Consider the following 23,634-nt stretch of genomic DNA (forward strand, 5'->3'; position numbering starts at 1 on the left):
GGTTGATGACACGAGTGAGACAAAATGACTCACTTCATCTTAAAGATTTCATATAAGCATTTGGATTCTGATGCAATTATTTTTAAAAAGCTATTTCTACCTGATCCAACACTTAAAGCTAGGGTAGGTAATCCTGTTCAGAAAAAAAAACATTCCAAATTTGTTTAAACTGTCTTTATATACCAATACATAATTAAAATGTAAGTACTCTGAAAAAGAAAGTATAAAAATCGAGTGTCTGTAGACCTCTCACGACTGTTGTAAACACAGGTCATTATTTCCATTCACTCCACCCCCTCCCTTCTGGGCTCCTTCCAAAGCCACGCCCCCAAAACACATGAACGCGCGACGCCAAACGCTCAGGCTCAGCTGAAGACGCATTTATTATTTACCTGAGACGAGTGGAGAGGAAGGAGCGCAGTGCATGCAGTGACATCATGTCAGAATCACATGTAATAAAATACCTAACTTTATCACTATGAATATAAACAAATATGATGGCTTTTAGTACTCACTATCAAGCTAGCATATCGATACTGGTAAAGTTTAAAATATATTTTGTTTGATTCGGTAACGAGCTATATTTAGGCTATAGGTAACGAGCTATATTTATAAGGCAAAGCTAGGTTGCATTGATACACGTTTTTCCATTACCATCAGTTAAACTGTGATGAAGGTGAATTTCGTGTAAGAGTCATAACATATACGGTGTTTTGCATGTAAGAGTTTCCATGATGAAAACATTGTTGACTCTGATGAGGACTAACGTTACACTCCGGTGACAAGTACCGCATCGTCGGTTCGAGGACAGGTCCACTCCGGGGTCGGGGACGAAGCAGAGGAGGTCGTTCAAGAGTGCGGGCAGGGTCCGAGGAAGTAGTTTAGCAAAGTAGCAAAGCTGGCATTGGTACTTTTTGCTGCATTTTCTCAGCCATTGTGCCGCAAACTCCTGCTTACTCGGTGTAGTGAGCTGAATATTTCCGGGAACGGTGACATGTGATGATGAGTGCACGCAGGGCTGTGCACGCAGTGGTGCTCGGGCACGAGACAATGAAGGCATCTGATTGGTTCTTTACATTCGCACCGAATGGCAGTGATTGGTCAGAGTTTTTACTGTCCTACAGCTGCTACAGAGGTCAGATTTTTTCTATTCCTTTTTCTGAACACATAATGTATTGACTACTATCAGAATGGAAGGACCATTTCACCCAGTATAAAAAAAAATGTTTCTGAACAGGATTACCTACCCTACCTTTAAATATATTTTGGAAACCTAATATTGTCATAATCATGTTCTGTCATAATCAAGTTTCTGTGATGTCTGTATTAATTCTCGTAAGACACTATGGTTTCTAATTAGTTAATCATTGTCCAGCTGTTCCTGTTTAGTGTCCTCATTTACCGTGTATTTATACTCCCTTTTCTGTTCAGTCCCTTGTCGGTTATTGTTGGTGTTTAACGTGTATGTGACTGTTCTTCCTGAGTTTGTTATTAAAGACTGTGTATTTCATCATCTCCTTCGTTGTGCGCTTTCTACAGCCACATATCCGGGACAAATATATTGCAACTGACTATTGCTACATTAAAGAATGTTTTAGACTTGAATAAAACCAATTAGTGGTATTACGTCATGAAGAGTTACCAAACAGAACATTTTATAGTGAACTTTATTCAACCTTCAAAAAAAAAAGTTTTGTTGGCATCAGTTGAAACTCTGGTAATTAAAAACAGCACATGAGTGTTAGTCATTGTGCTCGAGGTCTGTTTTTGTAGTTATTTTTTTATTTATTTTTTGGCAGGGTAATTTCCATTATCTGGGAAATTAATTAGAAACATGTATAATAATAACAATAGGGTAGTTAGATTTATAGGCTTTTTCAAGGCTTGAAGTGGTATTGTGCTTACCTTATTCACAAAATGATTAGTCAATGTCCTGTTCACAGCACCTATTCCTCAATCTCATAATTATGAAACTGGTAGATGAAGCCTTTATCCTTGACATCATTTTCTGAGAGCCTTGGTTGAAGTGTGCCTGTATGCTGAAATTAGACTCTTAAGAAATTGCGTTTGAATTCAAGATTTGGACTCAACACTGTAGAAGTGTTTCATGATTGATGCTCATTGCTTGAATCTTTATACACTTGACATAATGTCATATTAACATAAGTAGTGTTTTTTTATTTATTTATTTATTTATTTATTTATTGTATTATTATTATTATTATTATTATTTATACAGCAGTATGCAAACTAACCTTAGTCTTGATCACCACAGCTCTCAAGCTCTCTCACAATCTGGGTGGCCTTACCACAGTGCTCAATGATCCAGTACTTTGTGGAAGACCAACTCATCTGGAGATTCATATTACGATCCGATTCCTGACAGCCCACACACATCACAACCCTCTAAATACAATGGAAAACCAAGGAAAAAACAATTAAACTCTTGACAGCACTGAAAACATTAATGGGGATGAACCGCACCTTTCACCTCTCACCTTTCACCTTTTTTTTTTTTTAATAATACCAGATTTAATATATTTTTTTCTGTTCTGGACTTTGATTATACGGTGTACACTCTCAGAAAAAAAGGTACGAAAGCTTTCACTGGGGCTATACCTTTTCAAAAGGTACACTTTTGTTCTTCTGATTATTGAGCTCTAAATAAAACACACACACACACACACACTCACACACACACACACACACACACACACAAACATCACAATAATGTGTTCTGCCGTGATAATAAACCTAATGCAAAACAGGACTGAAATAATAAACAGTATTCTACTGTTCTTGTCCAAAATAATATATATAAGTATATAAGTTGGGGTCAGTAATAATATTGGGGTCTGTATTTTTCTTAAATTACTAAATGAAAGACTGGAATAATGGATGCTAAAAAATCAATCAGCTTTGCCATCACAGCAATAAATTACATTTTAATAACATTTTGTTTTATTGTAATGGTTTTTTGAGGGCTTTTTCATGTGTGTTTTTTATCATCTTTAATCCATGTATCTTGTATTTTCCCATGTTCTCGTTCTGTTTCTAGATCCATCCCTTCATTTGAACCCAGATGTTTCTTATTTGTTAATTGCTTTATGTGTGTGTAAGTCTATACATACACCTGGGGAAAGTAAACTATTCCCATTCATCTCACCGGTATGTATTTATAGCTTTTTCTTTTTCTTTTTCTTTTTTTCTAACAGTGGCATGCTAAGCCATCCGACCTTGACCCCTTGTTATATAACCATATGTTTGTTTTTGTCATTATCAGATCTTGTCCGTGTAGGCTGTTTTGGTGCTGGATAATTTTAATAATGAAATAAAGCATTTAGCTCACTACATTTTTCTCCAATGTAACCTTTACATGGCTCTTCTGCAACACGTCACTAAAATGTTCCTTGAATATTAGAATGAAAAGCATATATTTTCTATAATTTTTTATCAGATGTATTTACACGTATATGACACTTTAAATAAAAGGTGATGCTTTCCAGAGTTCTTTCAGACATTTTGGTGATGTGTGCTTAGTTGGAAAATACATTTAACATTATGCTTAATTACTGTTTTTAAATACAGAAAAACTGTATTAACACTTATATAAAGCACACTTTGCTCTGGGGGGGGGGGGGGGGGGGGGGGGGGGGTTAATGGGTTTGCTGTAAACGATCCCATAGGCGCTGGTTTATGTTTCTGCCGGTGGGAGCCCATACTCCATAACCCCTCCATCCCCATCCCCCTCACCACACCACACCACAAAACGCACGTGCGATACATTATACATTACATTATACATTATAATGTACACATACATTATACACACGTGCGATACATTATACTTATAAAAGATACATTACCAACCAAACATAAAACACATTTTTATTCACCTGTTTTCATCTCACGGCTTCATCAAAAAAGGTACTACATGGCACGTTTGGGCCAGACTGGGAAGAGAGGTGCTGCAATAGTAATGTAAAATATGTGAAAAATAATGTGTTTTTTGAACAATCGAGCATGAAACCATAGTACCATATTCTATTCAATATTTGTCATTAAAATAATGCCATAGCAATGGTCTCAAATTAACAATAAAACAAGATGAAAGTCGTGTCTGAAAGCTGCATTCATTTTTAATTATTTATTTATTTTAAAAATGATTGGATAAAAATGGAGAATGTCTCGTGTTTTTCCATGGGTGCTCGACCATTTCCGTTGTATCGGTGCCTATGAGATCAGCAATACTTTGTATCTCCACCCTCAAGCTCAGGCAATGAATTATTTAAAATAACCTTCAGCTACACTAAGTGGTAATACAAGATGAAAGAGAATAGCATGAAATGGGTTTTGTTCTTCAGGCAGTCTGGTGAGAATAATCCCAGCAAATAAGAGTGTTTGTGCATGAAGACATTTTTACATGTCTTGCTTGTTTATTTGAGATATAATCAAGAAGAGCATTTGCCTTTTGTATGAGCTTTTAGATTGTGTGTGTGTGTGTGTGTGTGTGTGTGTGTGTGCGTGCGTGCGTGCGTGCGTGCGTGCGTGCGTGCGTGCGTGCGTGCGTGCGTGCGTGCGTGCGTGTGTGTGTGTGTGTGTGTGTGTAAAACCTGATAAACTTGTTCATCAGCCAAAATCATCAGGCAAATTATTAATCCAGAAATCAATCACTAATGATGTGTATGTAAATAAATATGTACATTCAGTTTAATTATAAATTATTCGTGAATTGCAAAGATAACTTGGTATTAGAATAATTTGCTGAAGATTCATCTGCATACTTCTGATTACAGACTTTGGTGTCATGGCAAATCTGTGCATTTGTGGTACAAATCTGAGAAGCGGGAGACTTTTTTTTTTTTTTTGTATCCATTGCTCTCCATTTAATCTCATTGTGTAGGAGAAACAATTAACATACATTATTATAGATCTCTTTAACTGTATGAATTTGCTTTTCCATAGACATATACTCAATGTATTGAGGGAGAACAGATTGCTTCAAAATAAGCTTGTAGGCGGCAGGCCACACTTCCTCTCAGCCATAGGATTCTGTCGTGTCTGGAACTGGTGTTATCTCTGAGCTGTCTAAAGACATCAGGGAAAACAAACAGCAGGAATAAAGCCTGAATCAGAGAGTTTCATGGGTTGGTGATCATGGTTTCCAACATCAGTCCTCATCTTGTTCTTCCTAGCCGGCAAACTCACGTCCCATAGATCACTGCTGACCTTTTCGTTTTCCATGTGAATGACTGGCAGATTGGACAACTCAGGTGACCATCATTCATTCCATGCAACAGTGTACTTGTCAATCACATTGCTGTATCTGAAACACAAGCTGAATGATTTCTTGAGGAGGATGGGACAGGAGAGAAGAGGGTGCTCTTATTTTTCTTATACTAACTGACACTGCAGTACAGCAAAAGGTATCAGCTGGTTATTATTCATATCCAAATCCATGTATGGGAGTAGATTTGGGTATGAACATCAATGATATGTACTAGAGTTAAGGGACTACTAGTGAATAATCTCTATGTTTCTAGCAATTAGTTGACTGAAGTTGACAATATAGTAAGTGAAAGTGACATGTGAAGGTAAACCATACTTGGAATTTGTCCTCTGCATTTAACCCATCCAAGTTAGTGTACACTGCACACACATTAGGAGTAGTGAGTGGTGAACACACACACACACACACGCTGCAAACCATAAGTCAGTACCTTTGTATGTTTCTTTGTCAGGTTTTCATTTGTAAAATAATACATTTTCCTTTCAGAAATTAAATGAACAGTTGCAAGCTATCTATGATTTTTTCTAGTAAAATAATCTTCATTGTACTGTTTGGTCCTTTTATTCAGAGTGCATGTCCTTGAAGTGAGTTGAAGTGTGTAATTTCAGTGCACTTTTCAAAAACAGTAGATTTCCAAAAAGCTCTGTTTACCTGCCATTGGTCAGAAAAACATATTGCCCTGTCTCAAACTCACCCCATTGGTTGAGCCAGTGTTGCTATGTGTTGCAGTGCTATGCACTGTTTTGAAAACAGCATAGAGTCTATCTTTACACTTTTAGGGAAAATCAACCTGCAAATGGATTATAGAAGTAGAAGTAGGCTATTTTATCATAAAACAATGACAAACTTCAATTTTAGAAACTTTTCAAACCAGACAGATTCACAGTGAGGACAACACAATTTACATATCGTCACCTTCCTAAAATAATTGCCTAAGTCATTTTTTCAGGTTTCTCAGAAAACACAAAAAACTGAACCAATAATTGAATATATGATATTTATTGATAATGTCACTCAAAAAGGTTATGTCAGAAGATGACTATTGACATACTAATAACAATGCATGTCAATTATGTAACGTAACAATCTTAGGCAGATTTCTGAACATGCCTTTGTGACTTAGGCAATTTTAAATGTTCACCTCTGTCAACAATAAAACACTAACAAACAAACTAAACATCATTTTGAGGAGGCATGTGCATCTCCTCACTTCTACCTCCAGCTCTTCTTTGCTGGGGACTTAATCAAATAAGTTGGCAGAACTGTCTAAATCAGTTTGCGAATCAGTTTGAATGATTTGTTCGGTTTCCTGCACACACTGAATCTGAAGCGGTTTCACACTCGGACTCATAAGATTTAAGAACATCAAGTGTCTGACTGTACTGGCCGTGGACCTACAGTATAGTCAAGTGAAAGCAAATCTGCAAATTAATTATTTTGTTTGCCAGCAATGAAGATCTTTATTAGTTGAACATCTTCGTATGCTGTCTGAATGAATGATTCCACAGGATGATACTCGATTTCATTTCATTCAGGTAATACATTTTACAACCAAACAGATTATATACACACCATTTCTAGCTGTTTGATTCCAATACGGTAGCCTATTCAAATCTTTCTTAATTAGATCATGTGATGTGGAAAAAATTAGACAAAAACTGTAGATGAAATATTGTTTAAATAGACAGAAAAGAGTTAACCCTGTATGGCATGACTTTTTTCTTTGAAAAAATCTTTCACCTCATTATTTGGGAGCTTGGGGGTGCCTGATAATATATCCATCATAAAATGTGCCCCACCCCACCCCACCCCACCCCACCCCTGAACCAGATATTGGTTTGTGCTACGTTGTACTATTGTTGCTTTGTGCAACAATGTGCTACGAGGGTACTAAAACTCAAGGGTTTTCTACATAGGTGGAATAGGGAAAACATGCAATATGTGCATTAGAAAAGGTTTTATTTTGACAAACATCAATCACAAATGGTCACAAAATCACACTACATGCTCTCTCTCTCACTCACACACACACACACACACACACACACGTTACTTTGCTGACTGACCCCTAACTGACCCCTGACCTCCTAACTGTCTCTCAAACCTGATTCAGGGATCCACTCTTCCTGACTCTCCTCAAGCTCACTGTCCTCACTCTCAGAAGGAATGACCCTAACCATATTCCTTTCACCCATAAAATGTTCTTGTGTCCATTTCCTGCAAGTATCAGTAGATTGCAAAAACACTGACTATTGATTCGTTCAAGTCATGTCAGAAAGATTGTAATTACGAGTTGAATGCACATGAACATCACCACAAAGTCGTAATTATGAGTGGGAAGCAATGGCGGAAGAAAATAGTTTTCAATCATGATAAATTTAATTCTGAATTCCGACAGTACAATTTAGTTTGTGTACGTATTATGTGTACTGTTAATGAAGAAGAGAGATAAAGTTTGCCAGAAAACACTACTCATTTAGCCAGTTTATGAGCTGATAGGCATCAGTGACCAAACTACATTTCCCATCATTCTCTGTGGCAGTATAATAATAATAATAATAATAATAATAATAATAACAACAATAATGAAACATAAATTGACACATAATGTGCATTATTTGAGTTTTCCGAACTTGTAAAAACAAACTTCCCAGGAGAACTTGAATGCACCATATGGTCCTCCTAACCCTATGATATTGCCTGAACAAAAGCGGTCTATCTGCACAGTGTTGCCCTGAGGTTTTAGTATATAAATAAAAACAAAATAAATCTTTAAACAATCAAACATACTTATTTACATACTGTTACATACATATATTTTTTTAATATAAAGTTATTTTAACTTAAACATGTTAAAAAGTGATATTTATCTTACTAATTGGTGGCACTGTGTACCATGTGGCTTTGCTTCATGAAAGAACTGCTCCACCCCCAAACAAAAGGTCACACCCACTTCAGCCCCTCATTTCATTGAACAGACATGTCAGGGGATATTATAGGCTATTTTAAAAAATATATTAAAAAAATTAAAGGTCCAAAGGTAGTTTGTTGCCTGAGGGCAACACCATGCCATAGAGGGTTAACAGAAAGCCTAATGCTAGCTTCATTGACTTAGCTATTTTTATTGACTAAAATGCGGACTAAAAAAGACAAAAAACTATGCAATATTTATAGTCTAGCCCATATATTATAGTAAACCTCATCACTGAAGCCCTGAATCATGGAAATAACTTCAGAGGTTGAGTAGCTTTTCGATCTTCTTGATGCACCTGCCATCTTGAAAAGTTTGTAAAATTGCCTAAGTCTCATTGCCTTTTGACTTAGGCAAAATAAAACAGCCAAAGTCACACACTTGACATAGGCGATTATACTATTGGGGTAGAATTACATGATGTGTTCAACTGAGGATGTGGGCGATTTTACCAGAGGTGGCCAGCATCATGAGGAGATGACTTATGCAAAAAAATCATTTTTATAAAAAAATGACTTAGGCAATTATTTTAGGAAGGTGACGATATGGGATATTGCTTTAGTAGTATTTGATTTTATTCATAATTAATCTGATTGCCCTACACAAGTACAGTAAATGTATCTCTCGGGGATGACCTATATATAGTCAGGAACGGTATTGGCACACAACCTGACAATTCTAGCTGCAGTGGGTAACCTAGTTTTGTGCGTAGAATGTGTTTGTTGGTTTTCTTCCTGCTTTGAAAGCGCGCTATCCAAAACATCAGTTGATATAGAGCTTTTTAGCGACAAAGCTTCATTGAAGGAGCAAAATGTGGAGCTATTGTATTGTTCTTCAGCATTGTTCTACAATCCCGTCGAGACAGAGATCCTCTCTGTGTCCCCTGGTGCTGCCACATTGCCTGCCTCTTGATGGTTTCCTCTGTTTTTCTCTCTTCTCTTTTTCCTCTCCCTTCCCATCTGACCCCAACACTCTTCCCATTCCTTTCACTTTTTCCTTCTATCCCCATACTTCTCTCCAAACCCATTTCTCAGCTTTCTCTCTTTTCATCTCATCTCTGTCATTTCTTCCCTCTCTACTCTCTCTACCACTCTGTCTCTCCTCCTTCACTGAAGGTTTATGTGCTTCTTTTCCCTCTTTGTGCTGCAGCCGAGCCTTCATCTCTGCAGCCGGAGCTCCACTGGCAGGCTGCCAAAGCCTGTTAGTACAGAAACCTGCCCATTCCTCAAACACAATCCACTGCACTTGCATTAGGATTCAGCCCATCATTACAGCCAGGCCATCAGACTAGAATCATCCCAGCAGCTTTTTTTGTAAAAAAAAAAAAAAAAAATACCGAGGGGTGAATTTAGAAATCAGTTGCAACTCTATAGTATTTCAGCACAGAAGCCTGTTTTTCATTCACCAATCAACTGCATCCAACTTAACCAGACAATATTTGCTCTGGTGTTGTACTGCAGTGTTTAAATTAAGTCTGTGGGCCCTATTTTAACGATCTGAAACGCAAGTATCAAACGCGAAACGCAAGTAACTTTGTGGGCGGATCTTGGGCACTGTTGCTATTATACCGGCGGGATAAATGACTCTTGCGCCCGACGCAAATCTAAAATGGGTTGGTCTGAAGTAGTTTCATTATTCATAGGTCTGGTTTGGGCGTAACATAAAATAAACCAATCAGAGCGACATCTCACATTCCCTTTAAGAGCAGGCGCGCTTGTTCCATGGCGGATTGCTATTATAACGGCGGATTTGCCAGGTGCGTGCCAGGAGCGGTTCACAGCCAAGGAGACAGACGTTCTCGTCAGGGCCGTAAAAGACAGAGAAGTGACATTGGGGATGGGAGAAACCCACCCAAATTAGCTTTGGTTAAACAGGCGTATAATAATTTGGGTAAATGTGTATGCTAGATTTATGCCTATTTTTTCACATCTTTGGGGACACAATGATTTCCCTCGTGTGTTAATATTTTTCCTTGTAATAATGTATGATTTGCAAAAATGAAAACTGCTGCTTCTGTGTAGATGAGAGAATCAAAGTTTAGGCACGTTGTGCACACACTACATTATGGCCAAGCATGCACACTTAAAATAGCATATGAATAACATGCGCAACATGCCACTGACTTTAGACTAGGTTTTTCCTGGTCAGTGGCGGAATTGTTTTCTAAACCTGCAAAATAGCACCAGGGAACGTTTGCGCCAGAGCACGCCTCCTCTTTTCGCTGAACCGCCCCCGGGAGCGCAAGTTCATTCCCTAATTTACCGACGTGCGTCTGTGGTGGGAAAAGTCTGCTGTGCGCGGGTGCAAAATAGGAATGATACATGCGTCGGTGTACAAAGTCAATTGCACTGGGTGCAAGATAGGGCCCATTGTCATTCTTTTCTCTGCAAAAATGCCAACTTTCTTTTCAAAAGTTATTAACGTTGTGCTAGTACAACGGTAAAATGTATGTGGTATACATTTTGATGTGGTATACATTTTGTAGTGATCACTGTGGCAGTAATTCAACAAATTATGATAAAAAGAAAGGGATTACAACCATGCATGCAGTGTAGATGATTTTTTTTTTTTTTTTTTTTTTTTTAAGAGCCAAATCAGGTGTCACTGCAGTGGTGGATGTCTCAGCGAAGTATGTCAGTTCTCAGTAGTCTGCTGCATCATCCACAGCTGAGCACTCAGAAATGACCTGCAAAATTACACTATGCAAATCTATCTATCTATAATTGTTTGTTGCAATTTATTTTATTCATAATTTGTCTGATAGTTTCTACACACACCTACAGTAAATGAATTAATTTCTCTGGGATGACCTACGCACATACTAATTTTGCAGAGCTAGACGAGTCAACATATTTCGTTGATCCTGGAACAACATTCCTGTCTGAAAACTTAATCAAAACCACATCCCTACCCATAACTTATCCTTAAAAGCAGAGGGAAATGATAGGCGAATAACACGGATTTAGAAGCGCCTAACCCTGGTTGTAAGCCTAAACTTGCCATAAACTGTAAACTTTGATGCTTCACTGAATGTTGACCCAGGAACATGTTGCACTGTGAAATCATGTTCTGCATGACCTACATATAGTCAGGAACAGTTTCTTAATTGTATTAATGTGCAAATTATTATGTATACATTCATATTTTGTATTATAGTTGCATTTATAATTTAGTTTTATAGATATGTAATATTAAAAATGAAAATTTCAGTTTACTTGATAATTTGACTTCAGGATCATACCTCAAGATAACTTTCATATATGACAGATGGTGGGTCTGACACACAGGATGTAATTAAACTCGGGGGTTTGCTAGTGCCATCAAAGATCCCGACCCTCAACTGCTCAAGGCACCTGTTAAACCAAAGATGCCGAGCTGAGAGAAGATGTCCCTGTTGGTAATAAACCAAAGCCTTGCGATAAACATAGCAGATCTTCACAACATCCAGAGAGCTCTTATAGAAATACCTTATTATACATTAACTTAAAGCAGCAAAACTCTAATTTTGATTTTATCGGCTGTGTAATAAGTTTATTCGTGAGGGAAGAACTTTTAAAAAGTTATTTAAATGGACCTATATATCTATATCTCAGGTTGTATTAAAAGCATAACAGTCAAGCTAACCAAATTAGGTTACACTTTATTTTAAGGTGTTATTGTTACAATGTAATTATACATTTAAGTACTGAGTAATAATAATTTTAAAGGTGCATTGTGCAAGTCTCTGAGTTTTTGCAGAACTATGCCCCCTCTGGCGACAAGCGAAACTGCAACACTGCAACTGAACGCGCATGACGTCACGCCCAGTCTCAAATTCCGACCCGAATCCCTCTTATTTATTTTACTGTACAGGATTATAGAGGCAATCGCAGTGATCAGAGAAGGGCTCATTCAGCCCATCAGGCAATTGTTTAAGCATGTATGGTTTAGAAAAACGGGTATTTTTAACATGAAATGTTGCGCAATGCACCTTTAACAACATGTATTTACTATAGGGTTAGGGTAGGATTAGGATTTGGTTGAGGGTTAGTTGCATGTAATTATGCATAATTTACTGTTATGACTATGGTAAGTACATGTAACATATGTAAGGAGGACACTGTAAAATAAAGTGTTACCCCAAATTATTTAAATTCTCAAAATAATTCACTAAAACATCTAAATTAGCCATCTCATGTGTCACGTTCACTCGATTATGTTTAATAGATGCACTGAATATATGGACCACATTCAAGTGAAATATACCCAGCAAATTGAATTATAGCAAAGCATAAAAAAGTGTATGAACTAGACCAAGCTCCACTATTTTAAACAGCCACTTAATAAATTATAGCACCTTGGGCTGATATGAAAGTTAACACAGTGTCATTTTTATGTCTTAAACCTGAATTCCACAGCTTGGCATCTGCTGTTTATTTCCTACTGAGCTAAGCAGGAGATAAGCTGATAAACTAATGATATACTCTCAGTATGGTTTCAGTCATCAAACTAATTGCACTCGTCTCTGCTCAGGGCAACAGTAAAAATGAACTGTGTATTTTTATTTTTTACAGCTGTTTATTGAGACCTCTGAGAAACTAACCCTTTTTGCATCAGCCTTATTTAATACGAACTGCATGACTTATAATGCCTACGACCATGGCATTTTCATTTGAGTTACTGAATTATCACTTGGTGAATGTCCCCGGAGACTAGATCGCATATAGTCCTGGATCTAATCTGATGTAATACTCAAAGAAGAAAAGTAAGATCCTATCTGACTGCAAACTTTCGTCTGCTATTGTTAAACAGCAACTCCAATCAATAGTAGTAGTGCACAAGAAGTTGCACTCATACTGCAAATGGAATTGAAAAGCATTTAAAGATCCAACAATATGAAATGTTACAATAAATATTATTATTTATTTTCTACTGACCTCCATGAGCATCACATCTACTACTGGCATATTTAGTATATTCAGTTGAAAATTGGGCTCATCTCAAATACTCATATGTGCCCTGGATCACAAAACCAGTCATAAGTCGCACAGGTATAGTTGTGGGAATAGCCAACAATACATTGAATAGGTCAAAATTAATGATTTTTCTTTTATGCCAAAAATCATTAGGATATTAAGTAAAGATCATGTTCCATGAAGATATTTTGTAAATTTCCTACCGTAAATATATAAAACATTTATTTTTGTGAGTGAATGCAGCAGAATCACGAACATAAATGGACAACTTTAAAGGCCATGTTCTCAATGTTTTGGCACCCTCAGATTTCAGATTTTTAATAGTTGTATCTTTTACAGATTCCCACAGATTTTTAATAGTTGGCCAAATATTGTCCTATCATAACAAACCATACATCAATGGAAAGTTTATTTATTCAGCTTTCAGATGATGTATAAATCTCAATTTGGTTTTGTGGGCCAGGGTCACATATTGTGTATTTTATTTCTCCATTCAAATAAAATATAGCCAATAAAACGCAGAAGAACAAGTAGTATAACTGTTGGAACCTTAAGTCAGAGGAAATATTGCCTGGAAAAAAATATATGACTCATACATATTTCAGCTGCATGGTCCTCCTTCAACTGTTCATTCTGTAGATTTACACTACCATTTAAAAGTTTGGTGTCAGTTAGATTTGAAGAAGTATCTCATGATCACCAAGGCTGCATTTATTTGATACCAAAAAAAAAAAGTAATGCTTTGTAATATTATTATTTAGTTTTCTATTTTAAAATGTAATTTATTATTGTAATGGCAAAGCTAAATGTTCACCATCATTACTTCATTGTCACATGATCCTTCAGAAATAATTGAATACGCTTGTAACCATCCAACTGAGAACTCTCAGAAGGGTGTATCACACATTTGGGAGGACTCTATTGACTAAAATGGCTTTAACCAGACTCTCAGAATAAGACACTCAAACCATAAGTCCAAACACAGAAGTAGTTGCAGAAAGTGTATCAAATAATCCACACAAAACCATCAAAACAGTGAGTCAACATATGAAGATAGTTGCATGTATGTTTTGTTTGTTGTCATGGTGAATAAAGATATAAGAAACCAAGCGTATCTGGTCATTGTCCAAGAAATGGCTTTCCTTTAGAGGTCTTTGAGAATGGTGCAGGCGAAGATGGGGTGTGTTAAACAAGAAAGGAGCAAACAGTCCAGTAGATCATTTCAAATTCTAACTCAAGTCAATTCAGGCTTCAGTTTAGGGTGTGTTGCAATAACAGTGTCCTTGCAGCACTCAAACATCCCTGTTATCAGTTTATTCAATTTCTCCAATGATGAGCATAACTCAGTAAAATCCCCACAAGAAACAGTACAGCATTGGATGGAATATGTCTCAACCCCATAGAAAGACAAGCATTGTGGATGAGGGATGTACAAGAAGTCCTTCTAATCTAAATAGAAACATACAGGCTAACATTAGCACCAAACATTAGCACATGAAATGACCCAAATAAGACGTAGCCCACCAAATACAAGGTTAACAACACAAAATAAACAAAACACTTGGATGAGCTTAAAACAACAGTTTCTCAACCTGGACTCTACACATAAGGTTAACACAAAAGGAGGCCATGGCCGTTTCTCAATACCAAGTACGCAAACTTCGGACTTGCGTCCTTGGTAGTTCGGACTTGCCAAGTTCGACTCAGGCGAACGAACTCCAGAGGACGGGAGGACGCAAGTCCAATAATTCTGCAAATGGAACAGCGGCGTACTCGATAGCGTCACTCAGCTCGCTCTGGCTACTCCGGTTATCTCTTTATATTTAGGCTACAATAAAAGAAAATATGTTATAAACCACCACTCTGCCTCTTTTCATTTTCATTTAAAAAAATCTTAAACATATTAATGGCCACACAAATGTGGTTCAGGCAACGCAATTGATTATCTTCACTGCATAGGCCTATACTATAGCCTATGTATAACAACACGAAATATAAAACACAACCCTGACTCTTTTTGTTTTCATTTTAAAAATATGATACATAAAAAACATTATAATATTGATCATTAAAACTGACATTTAGCAAAAAGAGACAGGGTTGTGTCATTTTATTTTATTATATATAGGCTACATACAGTGAAGAGAATGTAGGCAACATGTATAATAAAATATTTTATATGTTTTATATATATATAATACAATGACATAACCTTTTTTGTTAAATGTCAGTTTTAATGATCAATAATAGCCATTATAAAAGTATAAGTAGCAGCCTAAAAGGTATAAGAAGCTAGCAAACGATTCAGTCAAACATAAGTCAGCTCTCTAGGCTACAACGTTAAAGTTAAATAGACTAAATATATAAAGCTATGAAACTTCACTTTGCCCTCAGCCAAAACGTTTTGCCAGGGAACAAATTATAGATTAATGAGACAAATAAAATAAGTACATAAATAAATCGCCCGTTAGATATACACAAGACGATTTATATCTCATGTTAAACCACTAGACTAGAGACATCCGAGCCAGCGGCAAAACGTCAGCAGCACTAGCCGAGGAAAGGCTGTTCTCGGCGGGGTACATGAGCGCCGAGCGTCCGACTGCCTGGTTCTCACAACTCCGAAAACGTCAGATCAAATTTTCAAATAGGCGCTAACTTTATAAATAAACCAAAGATTTGAGCTTTAAACAACTACATTCTCGCCTGAAATACTCTTAAAACTACAATTCGTGACACAATAACAGCAGTATTTTTAAATTACGCGGGGTTTCTCCACTGCTATTGACGCTTGCTGGTTGGTGTGAGATGCATTCTGGGATACCTGGCTGTCTCAAGTCCGCACAAGTCACCTCTCGATGCATCCTCGGTAAAAGGGGCGGATCAAGATCACATCCGGGGATTTGAACTGGACTTGGCTAGATGTGAACTTTGAATTGGAACAGTACTTGGGCAGCATCTGATGACGTTTCACAAGTCCACAAGAACACAAGTACAGACAAGAACGCATATTGAGAAACGGCCCATGCTTCTCTCCAACCAAACATACTCCAACTCTGCTTCTCCCTGCCTCTTATCCAGAGGAAGAGTAGTCTGGAGAGCCCCCTGGAGCATGGCAGTGGTACTATACTGTTTGAAACCATAGTAACTGCTCTAAGGGCCGTTACACGCCAACAATCTTAGATTGAACATTTCTTATTATTATCAATGTTGAAAACAGTCATGTTGTTTTTGTGGATACCATTTTTAAGGATTCTTTGATTATTAGAGTCCAAAATAACAGCATTTATTTGAAATGTGCAACATTATACATAACTTTACTTTCTTTTTTTATCAATAATGCATCCTTCTTGAATAAAAGTATTATTATCATTATTATTTTCACCAAAAATTTGCACAGTAGTGTACATTTAAGACTTTTTGCAAACATTTGTATCCAGGATGACATAGAGTTAATAAACTAAACCAAATTTATTTAACAGTTAGTTCTTGAATTTGATCGGATGGGCAACATTCCAAAAAGTGCTGATTCAAAATCCAACAAGATATTATTGATGGATGATTTTGATAAAGGTCATTGATACTTGCTCTTTCGTGGTAATACAGATGGATTGTTCAATATTTATGAGGCTCATTGTTGTGGTGGACACAATGTAAACATTTTAAAAGGCCTGGCATATTGTTTGGACGCAATCTCACTCCACATATTGAAGCGCCATATTTAGTATTGATATTATTCATTTTTGTCTGTGAATTGACTTGTCCATCAAGCAGTAGCAGTTGCCCCCTGAATTTGCACTAATCTTAGTTATCCAAGCTCCATTTCTTGTGCAGTAACAGACTGAAATGCATTAGAACAGTTTCGTACACCTCTGCCCTCTGTAGCCCCCCATCTCTAACACTGTGTCCCACTGCACCCATCTTCTCTGTTCTTCTGCACGGTTCATCCTCATCCGAGAATCTCAGAGCAGGTACCGGATCTACCGGAAAGGCCATTTCCCATTCCCTCGGCTCACTCCTGGGATGCACGGCTACCAATTTAGTGCTTACCGTCACAGCCCTTCATGCCGGAGTGCTATTCATCTCTCTCATTATCCCAGACTCAGAACTGCTTTGAGCGGAAAAGGGTGAGAGACCGTTGACCACGGCCAGTCAGAGTTTGGCCTGAGACTAACTATAACAGCAGATGTTGTTAAGGGGCTGATAAAGGGTTAGAAGGTAGTTACAGGGGAGTGTGGCACACTTTGGAAGATTTTTTTTAAAATCCTTCGGTAGTGGAGAGAGCGAGAGAGATTGTGGAGTTATTTTTCTGTTCTGGGAAAAGGCATGACAGTGAATGTAGATTGGAGAAAGCCTGGAAGCTTAAAAGACATGTATACACGCATGGCACCACCGACAAACACACACACACTCCATCCCCTCGCTCTGTGGAAATGGCCCTATGTGCTCTGAACACTAAATCAGGTTAAGCCTCCACTGTCTCCCGGCTAGCAGAGCACTTCATCACTCACACGGCAGACAATGCCACAGCAAAGGACAATCCCTCCTCTCTCTGTCTGCCTCTGCGTGTGCATACTAATAGACATGAGTTGTAAAATCCTTCCAACATTTTTTGTGTCTCTGTTTGATCTTTACAAAACCACCTGGTGCAGATTTGAAATGACTTTCACATATGTAGTTCACAAAAACACATTTTTGTACTGATTTGTTTTGCATGTCATACCTTGAACACAACAGATGTGATACCCTCATTCTCTGCTGAGATTGACATTAATTTGTGTATGATTGTGGTCTTAGAGATCCCAATTTTAACACGTACCTCTGATCCAATTTAAAAGCCAGTAGGCAGTTATAACCGTAGGCCCATAGGCTACTGTGTCATATTTGATAAATGCATTTCTAAGGCCTCTAAATTATCCCGGTATATTTTTCTGTTTATATGAAAAATCGGGTACATTTAGCAATATTGCGGGTGAATTATGTATATGATATATTACGATGTTATGATGAACTATATGCCTTTATCCACTGACTTTCTGAGTTGTTCAAAGCATTTCTAAGGATGCTGATTTTTAGAAGGCAGCTATAATTCACTCTTCCACTTCTTCTGAATCTGTTTCTGGTTCAAACATATAGATCTGAATTAAACCAGTATTTCCACTTGCCATTGTATAGCATTTACTACTGTAAAGTCGACTGAGTGGATCATGTATTCTGGGCTTGTGTGATTGAGTGAATGCGGGGACTTAATACGCATATTCATGGATCCACATATACTAAATGAAGCAAGAGTGCAGTTACATTCAAGCTAATAAATTGTTTTCACAGGAAAAAAAAAAAAAACATTTAAATGTGTCAAAAATCCGACATAAATCAGTTTTAATTTGTTTTATTATTATTATTATTATTATTTTGTCTTGGTTCAATAAACTATTCCATTTAAAAAAAGACTTATGCCATATCATTATCCCTCACTTTTACCATTGAGTACACATGCACTTTGAAGAAATGTCACTGATATATATTATGGTAATCTTGTTTCCTCATTAACCTTCATTCTCTGATGAGACCGACTTGTGAGAAAATGCTTTGAAATATAATTTATCTAGCAGGTGTGATCAGCTACAGGGTGTGCATCAGTCTGAGAATGTGAAAACTCGTCACATTATACATTATAAATGGTCATTCATTGCATTTATGCATGTTTTATTTATATAAAAAAATATATGGAGGCCAGAAAATGAGAACCCTGAATCACAAATCACAAGGTTAACACTTCTTTCCCCCTCTTGTTAATTCTCATGAGATTAGTTAAAACATGAAGCATCAACCCGATACATGTTAAGTATGTTTTTCAAGCCTGTGGGGTCTCCCAAAGCACAAACAGAACATAAGACAGAACACAATTAATTAAACAGTCTCATGCATGTGCACATGTAAATATGAGTGTTTTACATCATCATGATTAAATGTATGATCATTTTTTGTACGCAGTGACAGTACTACCAGTAAACTTCATATTATTCTGTATGATCATTCCTTACATGAATTATGGAGCAGTGTGAGTTTTATAATATTTATAATCATATTTCTTCCCATATCCCTTGGGTCTCAGAGTAGCACAGCGCACATGAGAGTGTATGGTCATGGAGCAGGAGCTCATTGACTCTGATGGCTTCTAGTTGAGGGATCTTGATGTCAGGTATGGCAGAGTTTTGTTTACCTGACCTTGAGCCTCTCAGTGTCTGTGTCTCCCCGACTGTGTGGATTAGCTACTCTTCCCCTGAGGTAATCCTCTCTCCCTCGCTCTTCCGCACGCGCTCTGACAGGCGTACGCACACACACTCTCGCCCTCCCCAACAATCTCACACTCACACACAACAGATTTAATTGCCCCTCACTGATCTAAAGTCTCAGTCCTTAAGCTCAGTCCAGGGTGGCTACACCATCTCAAAAGGACCTCCACTCTTGCCAGGTCGGCTTTATCTCCATGTACACCTAAAGTGGCAAATGCCACCTGATCATCTATCAATTTGTCTCCAATGGTTCTGTGAACACAATGGGGGAAAAAAAAAAAAGCAGGAGTTATTTCAATAAAGAAGGAGCCAGGACGATTCTGTCATTACATGTCCAATGCAGGTGCAAGGTCTAATTGTAGCAAATTACAGTGAATGTGCAGTGCAAACCACAGTGCGACACACCATCACCACAACCCACTACCCCGTGCTCAACGATAAAGCTTTCAATACTTTCTGCTGAGAAAGAAGGTACCATAATTCAAGTGTTTTTTGAAGATCCTCTGCTATTGAAAGGTTAAATGAGTGTATTGTATGGTCACAGAACACTTATGTCATGATCTGAATTGAACTAAATGCACAGAGATCCACATTCACAACACTCATTTACTATACTGGTATGTCTTAAATGTTTTCATAGCTTGTGCTTTGCTACTTGTCAGAGAGCATTTCATCCAAATTGTCATTCAAAAGCAGCTTGCATACTTTGGTGGAACGGTTCTTCTTGAACAGTGTAACTAAACATTAGACTATACTGTCAATGTGCATTTATGACAAAAATGCCACCTGTAAATTTCTCTTTACATAACTACTAATATCTATGTTACTGTTCATTTCATGTGATCTGCTTCCAGTTAATTTTTTTATATCACTACTACCATTACTACTACTACTACTACTACTACTACTAATAATAATAATAATAATTAGTAGTAGTAGTAGTAGTACAGTATATATTTTAATTTGATCAGTTTTTCTCTGCCTTTAAAACTGAAAAGTATTTTTGTTACCCCATTTTTCCCACCATATGAGAAACACTGGTCTAATTAATCTATCCTCACTTGGTGGGACATGTTTCTGAACCCAAATGAGCAGCATTGATGTGTAAACTTGTGTATAGTTATTTTTTTCATGTTTGGGGTTTATGAAATTATGTCAGAAAGCTCTTTTCAGCTTGCGAAACAAGTTTTGAGTTTTTTTGAGAAATATGTTTTCATATTAGGCTGAACTCTTATCTACAAAGATTAAGGAAAATGCGATTCCTCATGATGACCCCTTTAATGAATCAACAGATTTGTGAAATATAAAAGCAAACATTAGCACCTAATTTTGATTTTGAAGTAGCTATTAACTTAATGATAATTTGCCCTTGTCGTTGTCAGCAGTGTGCTCTCAGGTCTTTGTTTGTCAAGTTAATGATCGTTAATGAGAGCGTTAAACCTCGCTCACTTGAATTAATTAAAACATAATCCTTGTGATTGTGACAATCTCCTGCTATGACGATGGCACTGTGTCTGACAAGGGCTTGTTTGTGCACCCATGCTAATAAAGCACTTGTTTGGAGAGGAGTGCTTAAAGCATAGTTTTCTAATTTGAAGTTGCATGGTCATTAAGATGTGTGAAGTAATGAAGTAATTGTTGTGCATTTGGTTTTTCATCACAAGTGGTGCAGATTTTGAAGGGTTTTTTTTTTAAAAGGTTTTTTTTTTTTTTTTTTTAAGTCAGATCTACATACATTTTTGGTGTGTTTTAAATGGCAACCAGTTATTGGCACTACTAAAATTTAAATTAATAGGAGCACAAATGAAGTTCATGTATGTTACATGAGCATTTGGCTCTGACTTTGTTGGAAGGCTATATTAATCACAAGCCAAAACCTAGATCAGAAAAACATTTAGGGATTTATTTTACATATGCATTCAATGTCCGAAAATACCAGCTGGATGTTAAGTCTTTGATTTATTAAGGCCAGATAAGTTAAGAAAATCAAGACTGCTGTTGAATGGAAGCTTATCCTCCAAACATCAAAGCTAAGTCCTAGAGCTCTGTGATGGCTGCTTGTAACATTTTCTGCTTTTGAGATTTTATTCAGTTGTGTGAATTATTTTAGGATCACTATCTATCTATCTATCTATCTATCTATCTATCTATCTATCTATATATATATATATATATATATATATATATATATATATATATATATATATGTATGTATTGTATATATCGTATGCATGTATGTATCGTATATATAGAAATCATCCTAGATGGTGTTTTTTGCAGAAAATGTTCTGTGAGGGCAGAAGGTGGGGTTAGGGGATATAATATACAGTTTGTACAGAATAATAATCAATGTCTATGGAAAGTCCTTATAAAACCTGAAAACCTGATGTGTATTTGCCACAAAAAAAAAAAAAAAAAAAAAATATATATATATATATATATATATATATATGAAAAAATATGAAACTTCATTCTTTGGCCAGACACACATGAGTCTTGTCTCCTGCTATTTGGTTTTAAGAGTTAAGGGTTTCCTAGACCACACGGCTAGATTATTGCGACTGCTCTTTTTCAGAAAGTGGCTGTCTATATCCTGTTAGTCTAACCACAGAGGAATAAAGACAGAGGTGTGCTTTTCATCAGGCTAATTTATGGTGAGGCCTCAGGATGATGGGGTTGAATTTAAATGTCTCACTTCTGTGTGCACGCTGCGGTAGATGCTAAAGTGATGACCCCCATCACTGGTGGGCTCAATATGTCTTGAAACATATCCCATCTTTTCCTGTGTGGATTTCAGTTTCTCTTCAGTAGGAGGTTGCAGCTCTGAGAAGCTCATGATATGCATAGGTATAGTAGCTTATCATGTGTTAGTGTAAACATGTTATTAAAAGAAAAGGTTGCATTACAGACAAAACAGCGTTCAGTGTTCAGCAAGAGATTTGTGTAGGGTTTTTACATTTATTTACATTGGCATTTGCATTTATATTGATTTTCTTGCCGTTTTCTATAACAGGACGTTTATTTTACCATTGTTGATCCTAACCTCAGGATTCTCCAAGGCTGCTGTTCCTTTTTAAGAATACTTTATGAATATAATTTTACAATAAAAGACATTCAGAGATGCGTGGGACCTGGACTCACATGTAGGCGAAACAAGTTTTAATCTGACTTGGATCATCTCCCAATCCCACAATCCCCTTCTATACATTGTCTCTGCCATGCTTCCAAAGATCCATGGAAAAACCTGCAAAATATATATGGAAAAGCCATGGAAATATCTGTAGTGAATGTAATTTTTTTTTTTTAATTTTGCTCAGTGAAATGTTTAATCAGTGTGTGTGTGTGTGTGTGTGTGTGTGTGTGTGTGTGTGTGTGTGTTTCTATCTCTGTGGGGACTTCAACCTGGATGCACACTGCGGCAAGCAGGACGAGTCCTAGGGCCGTGAGAATGTGGCAACTGGTGTGGCGCGCAGGTGACGCTCATTATCAATCTCGCCATCGGCCTCGTTCCGTTCTCACGGCCCTCGGCCTCACCCTGCTTGCCACACACACAGACTAACTGGGACTCGTGTCACTGTGGGGACCTAAATTGAGGTCCACACGAGGAAACAAGCCTATAAATCATACAGAATGAGTTTGGAAAAAGTAAAAATGCAGAAAGTTTTCTGTGATGAGTAGGTGTGTGTTCAAATGTTTGGGGTAAAAAAAAAAATCTATTTAGCAGAACCACATTAAATTGATCAACGGAGACAGTAAATACATTAAGAGATGTATAATGTTACAACGTTGTACATTTCTAGTTCAAATAAATGCTGTTCTTTTGAACTTTCTATTCATCAAATAATCTTTTAAAAAAGTGTCAGTTCCCACAAAAATATTAATATTGATAATAATAAGATAATGATTAAAAATACTAAGAAATCATTATTGAGCACCAATTCAGCATACAGTAGTATAAATCTACAGAATGAAGTGTAATTTGAAGGAGGCCCATGTAGCTGAAATAATTACAGTCAGATTTTACCAGGCAATATTTTCACTGACTCTTAATGTTCCATAGTACTTCTTGTACTCATGCATTTCATTGCCTCTATTTATTTTCAAAACAGGAAAATAAAATAC

At 37.0% G+C, this 23,634-nt stretch overlaps 1 protein-coding gene across 3 annotated transcripts in view; it reads left to right on the forward strand.

The window, feature by feature from the left end:
• edil3a (EGF-like repeats and discoidin I-like domains 3a) overlaps positions 1–23,634 on the forward strand; it is a 205,158-nt gene that overhangs the window by 94,220 nt on the left and 87,304 nt on the right. The gene's annotated exons all lie outside the window — the stretch shown is intronic.

Source organism: Squalius cephalus, assembly GCF_949319135.1.
Source record: "Squalius cephalus genome assembly, chromosome: 5".
Lineage (NCBI taxonomy): Eukaryota > Metazoa > Chordata > Actinopteri > Cypriniformes > Leuciscidae > Squalius > Squalius cephalus.